Raw genomic sequence first — 10,710 nt, 5'->3', positions numbered from 1 at the left:
TGTGCCCCTTTACCGCTTCTTTGTTGACACTCTGCAGTTAACTTCCGAGCAAGCTTTGTTGAAGCAAACCAAGGCAACCAATTTGCTTAAGAAACACCCGCTTTTACTCGTCTACACACACACACACACACGCACGCACGTACATGCGCACACACACACACACACACACATGCACACACACACACACACACACATGCACACACACACACACACGCACGCACGCACGTACGTACATGCACACACACACACACACGCACACACAACACACACACGCACACACACACACACACTCACACACACGCGCGCGCGCGCACACACACACACACACACACACACACACACACACACACACTCACACACACGCGCGCGCGCGCGCACACACACACACACACAAACACACACGCACACATGTACGTACATGCACACACACACACGTACATACATGCACACATACACACTCACAGATACACACGCACCCGTACATACATATACACACACGCGCGTGTGCTCAGATAAACATATTAACGAGACACGAAACAGACGTACACACGTACACACAAATACACATTAACAAGAACAAGCATACACCTACACATGTGTGCAAACCACACACACTTGTACATACATACATGCATACACACATGCGCACACACATACATACACACTCTTACTCACACACACACATTCACACACTAAAAATACATATGCGTTTGTAAAACAATTTTCTCGACTTCTTAGCATGACAGACAACGGAGAGTGAATATGTATGTTCATACCGAATAGGAGGAGCAGGAGACCTCCTTCGGTCATGAATGACCATGAGATTGCATCTAGAAAGTTACCCTCCGAGGCACAAGTCCGGGCAAGTTTGCTTACGGAAGACCAGCAGACGCCCAAGCATACCAGCCTCCCCTCTCCATGCCATTGATGTTACCCAAAGGAAAGGCATAGGCCGATACAGCTTGGCACCAGTGATGTCGCAACTCATTTCTACAGCTGAGTGAACTGGAGCAACGTGAAATAAAGTGTCTTGCTCAAGAACACAGCATGCAGCCCGGTCCGGGAATCGAACTCATAACCTCACGATCGTAAGCTCGACGCTCTAACCACTGAGCCTTGTGCCTTCACTCATACCGAACAACACTAGACTCATCATTAGTAGCAAAGGCATCAACAACAATACAGCGTCGTCGTCGACATCATCATCATCATCATCAATGACTAGCAGCAGGAGCGATGTCATCAGCATCTCCACCCAAAGAGGCAATCAACGGCAGAGTCACTACGTGGTTGTGCCACATGCTAGAAATAGCAGGCTTACGCGTATTCACTCAAATCGCACTTCTTGAAGGACATATTGTATTATGTGTTTCAAAAAGAAAGGACACATTATACAATGTAGTCTTAAGGAGACTAGAAGAAGAGAGCCAGGATGGTACCCGCTGGAACGTCTTTGTATGTTAGCTGCATCTTACTAAGGAGTTTAAACGATTAAAACAAGAACAGGAGCTATATACTTAAGAAATATAGGCACAAAAAAGAATTAAAGGAAGAAGTTTGGTGGATTAAATCTATCTCAGTACTTGACTGGTACTTTATTTTATCGATGTCGGAGGGATGAAAGACAAAACTGTCTTGGGCATCATGAACTCAGAATGTTATGGGCCGGTGATGGTTGTAGTGCAGAGGGTATTTTGTTTGTGAGATCTTTTGTGGTCGTCGGCCTTTCTGCTTTTATGGAAGACAAGGATCATTGGTTGTTTTCTGCATCTTCCTTACCACGTACCCAAATTTACCATGTTTCACACTTCGCCTCTATTGGTGAATTGACAAGAATGCAGAGAAATCAAGAAATAAGTAATAGGTAAGAATAGGAAGGAAAAGGCTGGCTGGTGAATTTGTGCGCGCGTGTGGTTTACGTTGGTATAATTTAGAACGGAGACGGTTCCTTTGACGTTAAACTAGTCGATAATTCTCTTTTGTGTCCTAGTGTTGGTTTGCGTGCCTGCTTTCTGTTACGTTACTGCTGTTGTGGCTACAGTGCACGTCCATAGTGTCTTGGATTTTGTTGTTAGGAGGTCTTCAGGTGATTGCGGTTGCATTATACGTGGCACCAAGGTCTTCTACTCTTCGCCATAACATGCTGTTGAGTAAAGTTCGAGGGAATTATTTACTTAGAGAAACAGATATTCAGACTCAGGTACAGCTGGAAAACCTGGGAAATTTTCTCCAAGAGCTCTAGGAATACAACCTTTTCAACTCACGCTTTTTTTAACGTACTCGTTAGCCTCATTTAGGCTGGAACTTTAAAAATAATATTTAAGAAACTTTTACCTCTATTCTCGAAGCCGTCACCATTACTAAGATGTTAGGAGAGTAAATGATAATCAAAGCACCTCCTTCTTACTTTTAACCAAGAGAGGATACAACTACTGTACGAAAGAGTTCATATTCAGTAAGTTATACCGGCATTATGAAATGCCAGCAGAAAAAGATGACGTAAGCAATACACCAGAAAGGGTCTAGAGAATGACAAAACAACCACATACTAAGACAATGTTAGTGAATCTTTTTAGCCAAGTGAGGCTAAATTTTAATATTTTCCCCATAAAGTATTTCTTTCTACTATAGACACAACTGGTACTTATTTTATTAACCTCGAAAAGATGACAAGCAAAGTCGAGGTCTTGTTATTGGAGAATTACATGTATAAAGGTGTTTTAGTCATCGTATTTGTCCGCGTATTAGACGGACTGCTGCATAAAAAGCACCTGTTTTTGCATGCATAATTTGTGGAAAAAAGCAAATTTTGTATGTATCATCATACACTTATTGAAATATATCTTAAAGTGCTATTGTTGAAGAAATGCATGATTGCACATGTAAATACAATGCTGTAACAGTATAGGAGAATGAAGTAGAAACCTATGCATTTATCACAAAGAAATTAGTTATGGGAGTTCTGTAGTTCAACTTAATAGGTTTTTTTATCAACTCTTTTGTTGTTTATATTTTGGTTCAATTCAATTGCTACAGGAGGTAAAACTCGTTTTTCTTGCTGATATTTTGTGTTACCGCGACTGGTCACCAAGGTGGCGCATAACCGCAATGATTGCAAATAACTGACAGGTGAATGAAAATTGAACATGCTTTTCATCTTTCTAGAGGGATTTTTCATTTAGATAATTAACAAAGATTTACGAGATACAACGGAACGATGTGACGTCTCCACATAACTACTGATGTACCGTAAACCAGCGAGTACGGTGTATGTAAATGCTGATCTACAGAAAATCAGCCGATTTTACTAATTTATATAATAAAACAGAGATTGTGTGTGTGTGTGTGTGTTCCTTATGGATTCGAAAACTGAGTTGTTGATTTTGACGTATGAGGTATCAAAAGATTCAGTAATCATTCGGCTATGTGTTTTGCACAACTTTTTACTACAAAAATAATCTCGAAAACGAAGTCGGGTCGCACAATTTTGAGGTCCTCAGCTAATGTAGGCAACTCTGCTTGAACAATCTTAAAATACATGGAGTTTTACCCGAGAATCAAGATTCGAAGATATACCGTCAACTTTATTAGTATTATTTAGTACATAAATTCTTAATGTAAAGTATGTTTGTCTGTGTTTTGTTTAGCCCAGAGTTGTCTCTGATGTAGTAAACCCATCGCATATTATTTTTCTTCCTGAAATACTATAAATCTGTGTCTTTTGATGAAAGAGGGTGTTTTAAGTGAGATTTGACTGCTATTTGTAGTAGCTCAATTTACCACAGAGACACCTGTGTGTGTATGTGTTTTGTGGTGAAAAAATACTTTTTCTCAACATTTTGCGCAATGATTTAGAAACTTGGACATCTTTCTTACTGCCAACCATTTAACTTCAAGTTACAATTGTTAATTGTTGGAAGTCAAGTAGACCGAAATGTGTGGTTAGTAATCCATTACCTTAAATTTGAAGCCATTTAGTCTTTCGACTGTCGCCATGATGGGATATCACCTTCAAAAATTTAATTGATCATATTGACCTCAGTACGTGTTTCCATCCAGCATTCATTTTATAGGTCTCTGTTTGATGACATAGTGGGACACAATACTCGTTTTAACAAGAAATGTAAACGCGCGCGCGCACACACACACTCTGCATGGTACATTGGGCAAGTGTTTTCTACTATAGCCCTAGGCCAACCACAGACTTGTGACCGAATTTGGCAGACGGAAACTACAGCGTTGTTCACCAGAAAAGGATCGAAAATCATGTTTATAAAGAAAAGTTGTTTGCTTCATACTCCTCGTGTGCCGATTTTGCCCCTAAGAAAGGAACAAATAATACAATGTGGCTGGAGGTCATAACACCCGGGCAACTCCGAGGTGTATTGCTAGTATCTTATAAAACTACGAGCCTTGTGAAATATAAATTTCAACATACATTTATAATACTAGGATGATATAGTTGTTTCACATTTTGAAACAAGGCCAGCCATTTTTAGGGCGGAGGGCTTTGTTAATTACATTGATCCCAGTACTTGAACGGTACTTTATTTTATCGACCCCGGGGGGATGAAAATCACAGTTGGCTTCGGCAAGAATTGAATTCAGAACACAAAGGACAGGAACAATCGCCGCCGAGCATTTTCCCCAACACGCTAACGATTTTGCTGGCTTGCCGCCTTCTGCTAACTACTCTTTTACTCTTTACTCTTTTACTCTTTTACTTGTTTCAGTCATTTGACTGCGGTCATACTGGAGCACCGCCTTTTAGTCGAGCAAATCGCCCCCAGGACTTATTCTTTGGAAGCCTAGAACTTATTCTATCGATCTCTTTTGCCGAACCGTTAAGTTACGGGGACGTAAACACACCACCATCGGTTGTCAAGCGATGTTGGGGGACAAACACACACACACAAATACACACACTCACACACACACACACACAAATACACACACTCACACACACACACACACACACACACACACACATATTTATACATATATACGACAGGCCTCTTTCAGTTTCTGTCTACCAAATCCACTCACAAAGCTGTGGTCGGTCCGAAGCTATAGTAGAAGACACTTGCCCAAGGTGTCTCGCAGTGGGTATGAACCCGGAACCATGTGGTTGGTAAGCAAGCTACTTACCACACTGCGCCTTAACTAGGATAATAAAATGAAATATGAAGAATGTTACTTGACTGCCTTTCTTCATCTTAAATCTCAAAAGACCAGTTGTTGCGTGGGATGAATTTACCGTGTACATTTTAATCCTATGCAAGCATCACTCAAGTCATCACTCAAGTCATCACTCATCTAGTTTCTCTAGTTTGTTTCTACATTGTTTAGAATTGAGAACGTTGATGAGCTAATGGTTAAGAGTACTTTAAAAAGAATTTTAAGAGCACCAGAAATTTTGGTAATCCATTTTTACACTCTCGGAAGTTCAGCATCGAATGCTTATTCACGATTACTTATACACGTACATGTGCAATTTCATCAACATCCGTTGAAAGTGTTATGAAATTTTGTTGCTTAACAGAATTGAGTTGGAAGTCGACTAACTGCATTTCTAGTTCTATTAAATACAAACCACTCAAGGTCATCTAATTTCAGATGTGTGATATTTGCTTCGTCAGGATATACTATAAATTGAATTCAATTCTTCCAATTCTCTGAATTACAAATCTAGAAAACTGCTCAGTCACGACCCTTATAACTTTTGCAAACTATTTCATACGTTGTTTAAGATTCTTAGAGCTGGTTTCTTGAAAAAAATTTCCTCGTTCTTGAGAAGTGCTTGAAACTTTTACCTTCTCGATCTCATTGAGAAATGCTGAGTTTGCTTGCAAAACCAAACGTCACATCGACCGTTTTCCCAAGCCTTGTAGTTTAATGTTTCTTTTAGATGCAATGATAAATCCGTGTACAAATTAAGCTTGTTGAGCCAAAGAAAAATCACTTAGCTGAGGAAAATCATGTTCTATGCTTTTCATATAAAAAAAGGAAACCTATTTCATTCAAACAGTCAACAAACTGTTCAAGTACTTCATTACAATTCAACCATCGTAACTTATACTACGTTAGTAAACCACTGTAAACTGCTACAATTTTATTCAAAAGTTAATTCAATTTTCGTTTAAGTTAAGTCCTGTCAGCTTTCAAAATGATTACATTTCTCACAGCTGTCATCGCATTATCGAAATCTCTGAAGTTTACTTCTGCGCACAGTACTTATTGGTGTGTATACAGTGGAATAAAACCAAAGTACGTCCAATAACTTCTGTAAATTTCTTTACGGAATCAACGTTCTGGTCTACATTATTAAAACCATAAGTCGCAATTGAACTCATTTTAGAACTTTATTTTATTTTCTCGAAGTATTTTGACGACACAGTCACATGTCTTTTCCTGGCGTGTTTTGAAGCAAACTCCCTAACTTAATCAACTCCTCGTGAATATTGCCAACATGGAAATATTTGCAATAAATATCTGTTTCTTTATTGCCCACAAGGGGCTAAACACAGAGGGGACAAACAAGGACAGACAAACGGATTAAGTCGATTATATCGACCCCAGTGCGTAACTGGTACTTAATTTATCGACCCCGAAAGGATGAAAAGCAAAGTCGACCTCGACGGAATTTGAACTCAAAACGTAACGGCAGACGAAATACGGCTACGCATTTCCCCGGCGTGCTAACGATTCTGCCAGCTCGCCGCCTTATCAGCGGTCTCATGACAACGAATAAAAAACAAGCCGCTGGTTTTTAACAGTTGTGTTGCTAGAGTGTGTGTCATCCAGGGCATCCCTCGAGTTTAATGCCCCAACAAGATCAGGGATGAAATAAGATACAGACCCTGGAACTGGATCGGACACTCTTCAGACAAAATTGAGAAAGAGATTGTATGGTGTCACTAAAGTTGAAGCCAGAGGAGAAAAAAGTAGTCGGGCACCCTAAAACCACATGGCGAAGGAATATTGACAAGGAAAGGAAAGGAGAAGAGCAGAGAAGCTGGAATGAGATCAGAACAGTGACAGAAAACAGAGCTGGTTAGAGAGATCGTGTTGCGGCCTTATATACCTCATGGCACTGAGAGAACAAACTAGCCTGTCCCTTATACAGGCTTATATAGCAGACCCAAAAGCGCTACCCCAAAAAAGTATCATCCGGGTTGGACAGCTCTCTCGCCCATTCGACAGGCTAACTCAGCAACACTGCTGGGTTAGCCTGTCCCAACAGTCGTTTTATGCTGGGTTAGCCTGTATCAGCAGTACTTCTTTGAGTTGATAATTTGTTAATTTGTAAGCGTTTTGCAATTTCATAGGTTGTAAAGATGAAATGCTGTATCATTAGGTATCCTCGAAAAATATATTCTTTTGAGACAAATATGTTAATCTTTAAAATTCTTCATCAAATTTAGCGAGCTTTTTATAATATGATATTGCCAAGAGATTGTGTTTTAATCCACATTGCTTGTCACCTAAAAACCAGTGGCGTGTCACTTCTGACAAGAGTATCGTAGGTCCACCTTCTTTGTGATAGGATATGCAAATCCACACAGAAAAAAAAAAAATCAAGGCTAATCAACCGGATATTGTTGTTAAAATCGACCGGAAAAAGGAAGCGCTTCCTATACAAAGAATCTGACCCAATAGACGATAATCTCAAAGAAATCAAGAAATTACATTCACATGAGATTTTGAAATAAAGATGACCAGAAAAATCCTTATAATACGCGCCTTGGGAATAAAAACAAGCAGATACGTAACAAAAGTCTCAAGATTTAAATTTGAATATGTACAAGGCTCTGTTCATATATTTGGGAGAATACTTTCTGTATAATTAGAGAATACCAAAACACTGTACGTACTCATGGCAAAACGACGTTTGGAAGGGCAGAGAAAGTACGCAATAAAAATAAGCCAATAATAATAATAATGATGATGATGATGATGATGATGATGATGATGATGTAATAATAATAATGATAATAATAATAATAATAATAATAATAATAATAATAATAATAATATAATGATGATGATGATGATGATGATGATGATGATGATGTAATAATAATAATAATAATAATAATAATAATAATAATAATAATAATACTAAGGAAAACTGATACAAATAGCGGCAAAACACGAGCAAAACAAAAAACTGTTCTCAGTATTTAAGGAAGCTGACAAATACAAACAAGAAATCATACAATCTAATAAATATGAAGAAGAAGAAGAAGAAGAAGAAGAAGAAGAAGAAGAAGAAGAAGAAGAAGAAGAAGAAGAAGAAGAAGAAGAAGAAGAAGAAGAAGAAGAAGAAGAAGAAGAAGAAGCAGAAGAAGAAGAAGAAGAAGAAGAAGAAACAACAACAAAAGCTATAAAACAAATGAAATCCAAACTAAAAATAGAACAGCAACAAACCATGATAAAAGGATGGCAAGAAAAGCCCCTTCATGGTAAATACTGGACTAAACTAAACGCAAAAGAAATAGACAAAGAAAAATCCCAGCAATGGTTGAGAAGCTCAGGACTCAAAGCAGAGACAGAGGGATTTTTAATTGCAGCACAAGACCAAAGCCTCCCCACCAGAAATTACCAAAAACATGTAATGAAAAGAAATATAACAAGTAACTGCAGAATATGTGGAGATGGACAAGAAACAATAAATCATATTATCTCTGGCTGCCCAGCCCTGGCTAAGAAGGAATATATTCACAGACATGACTGAGTTGGAACCTACATACACTGGAAGCTATGCCAACATTATGGAATAACAACAGAAAAAAGATGGTATCGGCACACACCAGAAAAGGTCATAGAAAACGAGAAAGCAACCATACTCTGGGATATGCCGATACACACAGATAGAGAAATTAAGGCCAACAGACCAGATATAGTTGTCAGAGATCACGAAGAAAAAAATGCTTTCTAATTGATGTATCAATACCGGCAGATGACAACGTTTCTCTAAAAGAAATGGAAAAACTTTCAAAATACAAAGACCTGGAAATAGAGGTAACTAGAATGTGGAATCTAAAAACAGAAACAATTCCTATCATAGTAGGTGCATTAGGCATGATAAAAAAAATATTCAGACAAATACATAACAAAAACACCAGGACTTACAAACACATATAACATACAGAAAATTGCACTACTAGGCACTGCACACATCCTACGCAGAACACTTTCCATACAAAAACCATCAGAGCATCACAACAAATCACAGCACATACCTAAGGCACACAGAGCTGCGCTCGGTAGTGAAGTGAAAGCACGCTATAAAAATAAAACTACTGAATAATAATAATAATAAGCAGAAGTAGTGGGGGAACATCCTAGCTGTGTGTTGAAAGGAATTCTTGAGGGTTGAATAATACACCTCTTGAAACATGGGTGGTTCGTTCAACATCCTTAATCCTTATTCAAGGACCTTTTGAGCGGGATGGGCTACTCGACCAGAAGATCAGTTGTTCTATCGATTCTGGAAGCTCACTGGGACAACTTCTTCCGACGGCACAAGGTCACAGATTGCTTGATAAAATCAGCACTTGATTGGTTCTTATTTTATCGATTAGGAAACATGAAAAGTAAAGTCGACTTCGAGCAAGGAATATGACATTTTGGTCAAACGTTCTATCAGTTTGACATGCACTTACATGCGTGTACGGATGTCCATGGAGACACATATACTCCTGTGCGCAGATACACACCTGCACGCTCATCAATGCCCACATATACAGGTACACCAACACACTAGTTTCTGACAAAAGCCTTGTGAGTGGATTTCGTAGACAGAAACTGAAAGAACCCCGTCGTGTGTGTGTGTGTGTGTGTGTGTGTGTGTGTGTCTTTGAGTTTGTCCCCCACAACTGCTTGACAACGGGTGTTGGTGTGTTTACGTCCCGTGACTTAACAGTTCGGTAAACGCTAAGTTACGGGGACGTAAGCATACCAACTGATAGAACAAGTCCCAGGCGTTAAAAGAATATAAGTACAGGAGTCCTTTCATTCGACTAAAAATTCTTCATTTGGATGCCCCAGCATGGCCGCAATCTAATGATTGAAACAGCTATAAAAGTTAAAAGATGAAATACGCCATAAATCACTGCCAAAGACCATCCTGACTAGAAGTGTTAAGAGAAAGACAGCAAGGGGCCACCGAAGATTTTCATGGACCGCCGACACCCAAAAAGGGGACTGCATACAAGCACCTGGCATACAGCACACGAGAGAAGAAACAGGAGGGTCTAGGTGTGCCAGGGACGGCACCTAGATGACTGATGTATATACTTGCGCATGCACATATATATGTACCTACGTATTTATGTACGTTCGTATGTATGTATGTACCTACGTATGTAGGCACCTACCTACGTAAGTATGTATGAGTGTGTGTATTGATGTATGTATGTGTATGTATATATGCACATTTGTACATGCGTATGTAAGTATGCACATACGTGCGTATGTTTGTACTACGACATACGTTTGAACGTATGTATGTGTTTGTGTGTGTGTGTATGTATGTATGTATGTATGTATGTATGTATGTATGTATGTATGTATGTATGTATGTATGTATGTATGTAGGTAGGTAGGTATTGCATACATACATTGTTCTTTGATATTTAAGTTGTTCTTTGATATTTAAGTTCTTCATAGAATTCAAATCGGTGTAACAGAGTCATTTTTTTTAAT

This window comes from Octopus sinensis, linkage group LG4, assembly GCF_006345805.1.
Source record: "Octopus sinensis linkage group LG4, ASM634580v1, whole genome shotgun sequence".
NCBI lineage: Eukaryota > Metazoa > Mollusca > Cephalopoda > Octopoda > Octopodidae > Octopus > Octopus sinensis.
This window is presented reverse-complemented; position numbering follows the sequence as displayed.